This window comes from Antechinus flavipes, chromosome 3, assembly GCF_016432865.1.
Source record: "Antechinus flavipes isolate AdamAnt ecotype Samford, QLD, Australia chromosome 3, AdamAnt_v2, whole genome shotgun sequence".
NCBI classification, from domain to species: Eukaryota; Metazoa; Chordata; class Mammalia; order Dasyuromorphia; family Dasyuridae; genus Antechinus; species Antechinus flavipes.
Genome location: NC_067400.1, coordinates 521,383,926 through 521,395,485, shown reverse-complemented (window position 1 = coordinate 521,395,485; position 11,560 = coordinate 521,383,926). Strand labels below are relative to the sequence as shown.

The following is an 11,560-nucleotide window of genomic DNA, read 5'->3' as shown; positions in this document are numbered from 1 at the left end:
TATCGATCAGCAATCTCAATGATGAATACAACTTACACAATTAACAAGTGGGGAAAGTTACACGGAACTGTGCCGTGTGAGGGGCAGCGGGCGGGGGGGGCATTCATTGTAACGCGAGCCCCCTGAGAGCTGCGGTCTCTGCCAGGTCGGTGCGCTCATCGCTCCCCAGGGATACGGACTACAGGGCCCAGAAGGCCGCGCGCCACCCCCGGGGAAGGGGAGGGAGTGCACAGGGGCGGGGCCAGGGCGAGGCTTGTGGCTAGCCCCGAGGGAGTAGAGCGGAGCCTCGAGAGGAGGCGGACGGCGGGCACTTGGCGCGCAGGCGCAGTCGCTGCGCTAGATAGCATCGGATAGCCGCGGCGGGGAGAGAGCAGCATCAGCATCAGCCAACAGGTGGGGACTTTGCAGAGTTGGCGGCGGGAGGGGAAAGGGGCGGCGGGGGCCCGCTTCGGGAGTGGGGCTCTCCCTGCCAGCGCAGGTGTGCCAAGGCAAGCGAGATTGTGTTTGGGCTGCGGTAGCCCGGGAGTTTAACTTCTCTCCGTTCCGGAATGACTCTTCCCTCTCCCCCTCCCCCCCGCCAAGACCTGCGTCCTGGTAACCGTTCGCTCCTGACTTTCCGCGGGATTTTCTTCCTCCGAGCCTCAGTTTCCCCCTGTGAAGGGGGAAAGGGCCTTTTTACAAGCCTCCTCCCTGAGCGGGGAACCTGGCCAGAGTTTCCCCAGGTGAGCCTGCGCCTGGAGTTCATGCAGTAAGGTCATCCATTCTCTCAAAAACAAAACCCGAAGACCCTCTCTTCCGTGGCTGCTTCCCCACGCTTTAGCTTTAGGTTCTTCCCTACCTCCTTCTCCGTGGCTATTCCCTAGGGTTTTGTAGAGCAGGGATTGATTTCTCTAATAGGATAGAGGGTATTTCTGAAGACTTAAGTTCAGAGAGAAGCATCGTGGTATGGCAGAAGGTGGGAGAGCTGGGCTTAAGTTCCACCCCTACCCCTGTTTCTCTGTGTTAATCTAGATAACTTACTGAACTTGGGTTTTCCGTAGAATGAGGGATGGGTTTGGATAGTCTGTCTTGAAACATCCCACGTTAGATTCTGATGTTCGAGTCCTGACAGTCCATGATTCTCCGAATGGGCAAAAACTCCCAAACTTCTTTTGCCTTTTGGTCCCTTGACCTGGGGGTCAGTAAAACACTCTGCTATCCCACTTCCGCCCCTCCATTGTACCTCCATCAGCCCAGCCGCTGCCTCTGAAATAGCTCTGGGAACCATTTTTGCTTATAATGACTGGATTCAGAACCAGAAATGCCCATCCAAGCTCATTTTAAAGATGATCCCAGTTCCTTCACCCCCTCTCCCAGTGTTTCCTGATGAGCAAGTTCTTTATAGACTAAATTTCACTCCATCCCCACTTCTGGAAATGGGGTGGTCTCTTTGAAGTCTGGACTGTTTCCTACATTTCATCTCATTTCTGCCTCAAACCCAGATCTACCCCGATGTCTGTCTTTTTGTCCAATTTTTAATGTCTTTACTCCTCCCTTTCCTGAATTTTTTTTTGGAGGGGGGGGGGAATCTAGGGAGAGATTTCAGGATTCCCCCCAGCCACTTGTTCAGCATCATATACTTATACTTCCTTATCATTTGGGGGAAATTGATTCTTGTTTACCCTCTTGATTTCCTGTTGGGATTCATGGAAGTGTGAAAGTTAGGGAGGGTCACTTATTTTTGCTGATGGGTGGGTATCATCATTGTCGATGGATCCTTAAACACCCCCATAACCCCAGAGTCAAGATCTTTCTCTCTCCTCATCTCTCTATAGAAAAGGACCCCGGGGAGAGATTGCTTATTGTCTCTATTTCTTTAAAAATGCAAATACACATTCTTTGGAGGGTGGGGGGAGTTGGAAATGGTTTCAGTGAAAGAGGGAAACTGGCAAACAGAATAGAGACAGGTTCAAATCAGAGCTCTTAGTCTCCTTCTTGGATGCCTGAAAGATCAAATCCCCTATTTTTTGAGCAATACTTGTGCTATTGGAGAGAGGATTCTTGCTCGAATACAGGTGAGACTAGATTCCCTCTAAGCCCCCTTTCACCTTGGTGATGCTGGGGTTTGAACAACCAGAGCTATTCCAGAACTGACTGCTTTCCTATCATCAAGGTATCCAAGTAGAGTTTGGATGAGCCTCTGTCAAAAAGTCCATGTGGAAAGGCTGTCTGTTCTGGGGGAAATGATATTAAGGGCTCCAGCTCTAACAGTCCCTTGTATTTGTGATTCTGGGGTTCTTAAATCGGTATCAGGCTGGGACTAGGCTGGTCCAGGGGCAGATTTATCCAGATTACCCATATGCTTTTTTTATATGCATATTCTCCTTCAAAATGGGGGAGCTTCCACCAATGCAGATGCAAATCCATTTCTGGATTCTGGGGAAGGACTTCCTTTAAAACAAGTTTACAGATCCCTACTAGGAGAAAGGAGATACAATCCCCTTTTCACAAGGGATCCATCTTTGGCTGCATTTTTTTTTACCCGTTTGTTTTCTCACTTTAAACCATCTTCCAAAGTAGGAAGGACAGAACTATAACAACAAGAAGGTTGACACCACTATTTGGCACCAATATGTAGACATTAAACATTAGGTGGATTCTTGGGTAATGGTTGATTGTCTAGCCAATACATTGGAGTATCCTAATGTTATCTACATAGGACTGGGCTTAGAGTCAGGAAAACCTGTGTTTTATTCCCATCTCTATGGGACCCACAACTACAGGATTTAGTACTAATCTTTTAATCTTTATATGCCTTAGGCAACTCCCTTACTGGAATTCTTAACCTGGCAAACTAATTAGAAAATTTTTTGATAATTGAATTTCAATATAATTGGTTTCCTAGTTGCTACTATGCATTTTATTTTATTCATTTTAAAACATTATTTTGAAAGGAGACCATACACTTCACCAGCCCCTGATTTCTGTACTTTATGAATCCCCAGGGAAGAAATGACTGGCTGGGGGAGTTAGGGAAGACTTCCTGGAGGAGGAGGCATTAAGGTTGGACTTTAAAGGATGAGTAGGAATTCAGCCCATGAAAAGAAGGAGGGAAGCCATTCCAAGCAGTAGCAAAGGTGTGCAAGCCAAAGTTCTCAGAGTTAGAGCTTGTTTTTAGAATTAATCTGTTTTGTCTAGATAGGGTATATTAAATTGTAGAGGGTCTTGAATGCCTTGCAAGAGGGATAGAGCTTGTGCCACGGAAGGATTTTGAGTATAGAAGTGATGTGGCTGACTCTATGAATGAGGAAAATTAGCCTGCCAATAATATGATACATGGTTGTTATATCAGACAGGTACTTATCTTTCTCCCACAGCTCCTGAATAGACTAAGAGTTTTATAAATAGCTGTTGAATGTTGGTTTTGTTATCTCAGCCCCTTGTTGTTAGTGCCATGGAAAGAGCTCTGGACATGGAGCCAGGAAGACCTGAGTTTGAATACAGCCATCATTTATTAGCTTTATGGTGCTAGACAAATTACTTCATTTCCATATGCCTCAGTTTCCTGACCTGTAAAATAGGGATAACAATAGCAACTACTTCCCACAGTTGTAAGATCCCAACCTGATCCCCATTAAAGGACCCCAGAATCACAAATAAAAGGGGCTGTTAGCGCTGGAGCACTTAATACAATTTCCCACCTAGAGGAGATAGTCTTTCTACACATTTTTTACAGAGGTATATCCAAACTCTACTTGAATACTTTGATGATAGGGAAGCTCTGAAAGCAGTCAGTTCTATTTCTAGGATGGCTCTGGTTGTTCAAATTCTAGCATCATCAAGATAAAAGGAGCTTAAGGGCCATCTAGTCTCGCTTGTACTTGAGCAAGAATCCCCTCTAAAAATCACCAAATGAGAAGTTTGTTAAGAACCAATCCAGTGCTTGGAACATATTAGGGCACTTAATAAATGTTTTCTTCCTTCCTTGTTCTTCCCCTGATTATTTTCTCCAACTGGATACTGAAATCCCTTTTTGGAAGTTCTTTTTTTAATTAAAGCTTTTTATTTTCAAAACATGCATGGATAATTTTTCAACATTGATCCTTGAAAAACCTTATGTTCCAAATTTCCCCCTTTACCTCCATCCCCTCCCCTAGAAGGCAAGTAATACAATATATGTTAAATATGTTACCAGATATAATTAAATCCACTATATGTATACATATTTATACATTTATCTTGCTGCACAAGAAAAATCAGATCAAAAAGAAAAAAAAGAATGAGAAAGAAAACAAAATGCAAGCAAACAACAAAAGAGAAAATGAAAATGTTATGTTGTGGTCCACATTCATTTCCCATGGTGTTCTGTCTGGGTGTAGATGGCTCTCTTCATCACAAGATCATTAGAACTGGCCTCAGTCATCTCATTGTTGAAAAGAGCCACATCCATCATTTCCATGTATAACAATCTCCTGGTCCTGCTCATTTCACTCAGCATCAGTTCATGTAAGTCTCTCCAGGCCTTTCTGAAATCATCCTGTTGGTCATTTCTTATAGAACAATAATATTCCATAACATTCATAGATCATAATTTGTTTAGCCATTCTCCAATTGATGGGCTCCACTCAGTTTCTAGTTTCTGGCCACTACAAACAGAACTTCCACAAACATTTTAGCACATACAGGTCCCTTTCCCTTCTTTAGTATCTCTTTGAGGTATAAGCCCAGTAGTAACACTGCTGGATCAAAGAGTATGCACAGTTTGATAACTTTTGGGACATAATTCCAGATTGCTCTCCAGAATGGCTGGATCCATTCATAGTTCCACCAAAAATGTATCAGTATCCCAGTTTTCCCATATCCCTACCAACATTCATCATTATTTTTTCCTGTCATATTAGCCAATCTGAGAGGTATGTAGGGGTATCTCATAGTTGTCTTAATTTGCATTTCTCTGACCAATAGTGGGTCCAGGTCAGCCTCCAGGATCGAGGAAGGAGCAAGCATGGTCTGATCTTCCAGCTGCTTTTAGCATTTATCACAGTTCTCCCCACTCCCTCTTTAGAATCTCAAAATTCATATTACATCCCAGTGATCCTGAGGCCTTCCACCAAGTTAAGTCAAAAGAGTTATAATAAGTCCTTTATCTATATTTCAGTCTGCTGTGGAGGAGCCAGGAGGGGAAGGATACATAGGTCTGGCCATAAAGGAGCTCCCAATCTTTCTGGGGAGACAGGGCTCCCACATTTGGACTTCCATCCGAAGAAAACTAGGTTATTAAATCTGTATGAGACACCCTGCCCCCATCCGTAGCCTCAGAGCTGGCTGGCAACTAGGAAAACAAAAATTCAATTCATTTCAACAATTCAACTTGCTAGCGCCTACTTAAATGCTTTCTGAGGGTGGCTGGAGTTACTGGAAAGATTCTGGAAGGAGAATGAGAAGTCCAGGATTGTCATTTTGCCTGTTCTACTCACCAGTTCTAGGACTTTAGGTAAGCCACAAACATTTTAGCACATACAGGTCCCTTTCCCTTCTTTAGTATCTCTTTGAGGTATAAGCCCAGTAGTAACACTGCTGGATCAAAGGGTATGCACAGTTTTAGCCTCAGTTTTCACTTTAAAAATATAAATATTTGTGTTTAAAAGAATTACACATGATTCAGCTATATTGGATTGCTTACAGTCTATTTGGAAGGGGAAGGAGGGAGAGCAGGAGAAAAATTTGGAACACAAGGGTGAATATTGAAAACTATCTTTGCTTGTGTTTGGAAAAATAAAATACTATTAAGATAACAATAAAAAAACAAAAGTCACTGAAAAAATACAATATTTGTGTGGTGTTATGAGGAAAATCCTTTGAAGAATTTAAAGTGACATGTACATTGAGCTGTTGTCCTTATTATTGTGCTGAAATCAGATCCGCCTCTCGGACCATTCCTTCTCTATCTCCTTTACTTCTTCATCACTCCTGCCTGTTATTCCTCAGCTACTTCTGAGTGTACCCCCAGGACTCTGATCCAGGCCCTTCTCTCTTTAACCCTTTCTTTGGGATCGCATGCGTTTAATTATCATCTCTTTGCAAATGACTCCCAGGTCTAGCTGTCCAGCCCCAGTCTCTCTTCTGAACTGGTCACCTATCCTCAACCACCTCCTGAACTTTTCCAATCTGACTCTCCTTAAGCATTTCAGATTTCATGTGTCCCCACCCTCACCCCCAAACTGTCTTCCTCCGGATTTCCTTCTGTCTGTTGAAGGCACCTTGCAAACTTAGTCTTGACGATTCACTTTTACTCACCCCATACCAAATCAGGTACCAATTCTGTCATGTCTGCCTCCACAACATTTTCCCCATCTCCCCCTTCTGTCCACCTACAACCCGGGTCAAACCGGTGTCATCTATTTCTTTTTTTTTTCTCAAAAGGATTTTATTTTTCCAAGAAAGCTCATTTTCAACATTCATTTTTATAAGATTTTGTGTTCCAAATTTTTCTTTCTCCCTCATCTCCCTCCTCCCCAAACAATCTGATATAGATTAAATATATATATCACCTCTTTCTTGTAAGAGCTTTCTAATTGGTCTCTCTACTTCAGTTAATCATCCTCACAGGGAGCTAGCTGATTTTTCCTAAAGCTTAGGTCTGACCATTCCACTCCTTTATTCTATAAACTTCAATGGCTCCCTATTACCCATAGGGTCAAATAGAAGCTTTTCTGTTTGGCTTATTAAACCCTTCACAACTTAGCTTACCTCCACCCTTCTAGCCTTAATTACACATTTCTTCCTGGCCCTCACACTGCCATCCACTGAAACCCTCCCCTTCCTCATACTCGGCGTTTCATACCACCCCCCCCCATCTCTTTGCCTTTGTGCCAGCCCCCAGTGCTGGGAACACACTCCCTTGTCATGTCTCCCTTACCTGTCAGAATCTTTTTCAGGGCTCAGCTCAGAGCGGTCACCTACTGTACAAGGACTTTCTTCATCCTTCAGCTTCTTGTGTCTCCCTTCCAAAAGGATCTTGGACATGTGCCCCCTGGCTGGATGTCAGTCCCCCTTCCAGGACAGTCAGGGAGGGTTTGGACTTTGTCTCTGCCCCTCCCTCACTCCCAGCACCTAATGAAGTGCTCTGCAAGTAATGCATTTAACATATGCTTGTTGACTGACTGACTGATAACCAGGCTCCCCGGTGAGCCACTGTGCCCTGCCTCTCATTATTATTAGTAATACTATAATTATATACTAATAATTATCCTAAGATGAGAACAAATATATTATTAATATGTAATATTAATATTACAAATTTATTAACATAAACACAATTATTAGTATAAAATATAATAATATTAAAATTAATGTCATAATATTAATAGTACTAGTAGAAGTAATAATATGATTACCAGCATATAAACATGTTATTACTAATATAAGATCTTACTCAGAGTAAAGTAATTTTTAAAAATAACCAACAAACATTAAATACAGAAGAACAAAGATAGGAAATAGATGCATTCCATTTTACAGTGGAGGAAACCAAAATAGACAAATATTAAATGACTTTCCCTTGTAAGTCCCTGTGGGTCAGATTTGAACTGAAACAGTTCAAATCTGAGACTTCTTAACACCAGGCTCAGTCCATTATCCACTGCACAACTCAGTTACCTTTTTTTTCTCTTTTTTAATTAAAGCTTTTCATTTTCAAAATATATGCATAAATAATTTTGATCATTCACCCTTGAAAATCTTTGTGGTCCAAATTTTTTTCTTCTTCCTTTCCCCCCAATTCCTTTCCCTAAATGGCAAGCAATCCATTATATGTTAAATATGTGCAATTCTTCTATACATACTTCCACAATTATCATACTGCACAAGAAAAATCAGATCAAAAAGGGAAACAAAAAAGAGAAAGAAAACAAAATGCAAGCAAACAACAAAAAAAATGAAAATACTATGTTGTGATCCCCAACGTCCTCTCTCTGGGTGCAGATGGCTTTCTCTATCACTAGCTTTTTTCAAAGATGAAGAAGAAACCAGTCCATGACCTGAAGAAGCTCCTAGTTTAGTAGGTAACTGTGATGTAAGGTACAATAAAACAGAGCAATCAAACAGAGGAGCTAGAGATATACATGAAAATGTTTGTTTTTAGCTGGCAGGGATGGGGAGGTCACAGAAAGCTTCACAGAGAAAGTGGTACCAAAGTCACGTCCTGAGCAAAGAAAGCAGATTTCAACTAGACAACAGATCTATTCTTGGTCTGGGAGAGCCTGACCAAGGATGCAGAAGCAGGAAAGGAAAACGAGGAACTCAAGTTGTCTGGAACGTGGCAGGAGCGTGTGATGAGCCTTGAATTTGGATTTTATCTTCTGGGCCAGATGTATCAAACTCATGACCTACAAAAGTCTTCAGTGTGGCAGGAGACACATTAAAATGCAATTGGGGAAGGTTTAACAAAATAAATAAAAACACAATACAACCTAGATAATGTTAATTTATGGTTTTCTGAATCAGTATGAGACCAATAGGAATTGATTTCTATTTGAGTTTGATGTCACTGTTTCAACAATAGGAAGCTATGGGAAAATGCTTTGGAGGCCATTAATCAGGAATAAGCTTCTTTCAGTTCTGAATATCATTGAAAGTACTTGAAGAGGGAAGCAAAGGATCAGCTCTGTCTGTGCCTTAGGAAGTATAGATAGACAAGGGGAGAAACTGGAGACCAATTAGGAGGTCATAGTCCAAAGGAGAGACATCTTAACTGCTGATGTAACAAGATTTGGCGACTGATTGAATGTGTGTAGGGGTTGTAGCTTAAAGATTGGATGTGATAATTACCTTTAGTTTATTTTATTATTTAATTATTGATTACTCAATAATGCCTTCTAGTTGTGGTGATTCTGTTTTTGTTAGTAATTATAGACCATAAGCGCATCAGAGAGGTTCAAAGTACTTGTAGGAATTCTGAGGATATGATTTCCAAACGGGAATTGGGGAGGACTTCCTGGAGGAGGTAGCATTTGATCAAGGTCTTAAAGGATGGCATGAATGAGGGCTTATAGGCAGAAAAGCAAATAACCTGTATCTGGGATGGTAGAGTCCAGTTTGAATAAAGTAAAAAATATTTAGAGGGAATAAATGGAAGATAAAGCTGAAAAAATTAGGGGCTGCAGGTGTCTGGACTGCCAGGATCAAGAATTTGGATTTTATTTAGCCAGCCATGGGGAACTAGTGAGGGAAGTTATCCTGAGCCTCATTGATTGATAGTTTCTCAAGCACCAGCTCCTCTTTGACTTCCCTTTGCTTTGCTCCTTCACTACTTTCCAAGTTTTTGTGATTTCTGAGGTTCCCAATTCTTTTTGAACCTTCCGGCTCCCAGGGCCCAGAGCTCTTCCAGACTCAGAATCTCCTTCTCTGCTTTCCCCTTCTGTTATTCTTTTCTTACCATTCTGGGGTCCCTCTTTCCCTTGTCTCTGATGTTTCCAACACAACATAGTATTTTTACTTTTTTGTTGTTGTTTGTTTGCATTCCATTCTACTTGTTTCTGCCGTTTTCTGGATTCCAAAATTGCATTTTCAGAGATTTATTTATTAAAAAAGAAAATAAAATACAGATCCAGGAATAAGCACCAGGGGAATGAAAGAAGGGAAAGGGAAGGAAATAATCATTTATTAAACACTTACTATGTGTCAGGTCATTGTGATGAGTGTTTTTACAAATATTTTCTCATATCAGCTTTCCAATAACTATGTGGGAAGAGTGATATGAGTATCCCTATTTTATAGTTAGGGAAACTGAAGCAAGCAGAGTCGAAGTACTCAGCACATAGCTAAGAATTGTCTGAGGCCAAATTTGAAGTCAGGTTTTCCTTACTCAAGACCCAAAGCTATTCCCTACAACATCAGCTGCCTATAGAGTTTTAAATTAACTAAAAATGAATGATGTCAAATGTGCAAATAAAAGAAAACTAACTAGTCCCAACCATGTATGTAGCTCTAAACTTCTCCAGAGATTTGATCCAATGAGAGTTTTCCTGGCACACCCTGGTTCTTTCTGGGATGAAACATTCTGCTTCATTCTGGTCCCAGGCCAAAGATGACTGCTTTGCTCCCAGAATATCCCCAGGTGGGTCCGAAGCTTTGATTACCTGGAATTAACTTACCTGGTGAAATAATGTCCTGACTATCCCTCCCTCAGAACAAAGGAAATAAAAACAGATCAATGGGGAAAGATTCCCATCACCTCAAAAATCAGAATAATTCAACCTGACCCGTGGATTACCTGTGTAGTTTACAAAAGGTGTTCTGAACTTTTGAAAGCTATTGGAGAGGGGGTGGGGAGAGGGAAGGAACAAACACATTCAGGATCAAAGTTACCTGTCGCTTTCTGAATATTATCAATACCTAGCACATTAGCAGGAGACAGCCTAGAGCAGGGCAGGTGACTGCCCTGGAATTAAGGCTCACCTTTGGCATGTCATTCTTGAGTTGTTAGTCATGTTTGATTCTTCATAACCCCCTCTGGAGTTTTCTTATTCAGGAGTGGTTTGCCATTTCTTTCTCTAGTCCATTTTATAGATGAGAAAACCGAGGCAAACAGGCTTGAATAAATTGCCTAGAGTCACACATATAGTGATTTGATTTGAATTCATGAAAACGAGTTCTGGACTCTGCTGCATCTGACTAGCGACTGCTGCTCTTTAGGGCTAACAGCTCTGACCGTCCAGAGCCTGGTTACCAGCCCTGAACCCCCCAACACCTGCCCGTGGCTGAGGTGCCTGTTGGATCCCCTATGGGCCAGCACATTCCTTGCCTGAACCCTTCCTGGCTTGTCCCCCTAGTTACTACTAAGAATAGTTATTTTATTCACTACTGTAATAATTCACAGGATGTTCATTATACGAAATAATAGCAGTTCTCAGACCACTTTCAATTTTGTATCTCAAACCTTCCGACTCCCAAATTCTGTGATTCTTTGAACATGTTACTGATCTCAAGGGGAAGATGATGGCTTTTTTTTTCCTGAGGCAATTGGGTTACTTCCTACATCTCAACCTGGTATCCCAGACTGGAAACCAGTTTGTAGTCACCAAATGTGTCTAAACTCCCTCATCTCCCCATCATATGTAAAGTGGAACATTAGCTCTTAGAAGTCTCCTAAAGCATAAGGAGAAGCTCTTAGATAGTCTGGTTTAACTCCCCATTTTACAGATGAGGAAAATCAGTCCCAGAAGTCATTACTTTCTCAGGCTCACACACTGAGTTAATGGTAGGGGTACAAATGGTTGAACCATGTCCTTTTTTACCCCGCCCCCCAATTCTAATCTATTCTTCATTGCAGCCTCAGTAATCTTCTTCATTCACAGCTTTGACCATATTATTCTCATGTTACCCAGAAGACTTCGCTGGCTTCCTACTGTGTATAGAATCAAAGTCCTGATCCTAGCACTTCAGATCCTCCATTTTCTGCCTTAGGCCTTTTTATCTTATAATAGTATTTTATTTTTTCAAATACACACAAAGATAGTTTCCAACATACATCTTTGCAAAATCTTGTGTTCCAAATTTTTCTCCCCTTTTCCTCCTTTCC

General features: G+C 41.6%; 1 protein-coding gene across 2 annotated transcripts in view; it reads left to right on the top strand.

Moving 5' to 3' along the window:
- The first annotated feature begins 278 nt into the window (after positions 1 to 278).
- The window catches only part of PLEKHB1 (pleckstrin homology domain containing B1), a 34,124-nt gene continuing 22,842 nt past the window's right edge, over positions 279 to 11,560 (top strand). The window contains exon 1 of one of the 2 annotated variants that reach the window (XM_051987147.1): positions 279 to 393. The gene's annotated coding sequence lies outside the window, so the exon portion shown is untranslated. The remainder of the gene's footprint in view (positions 394 to 11,560) is intronic. The other variant, XM_051987148.1, reaches the window with a different exon arrangement.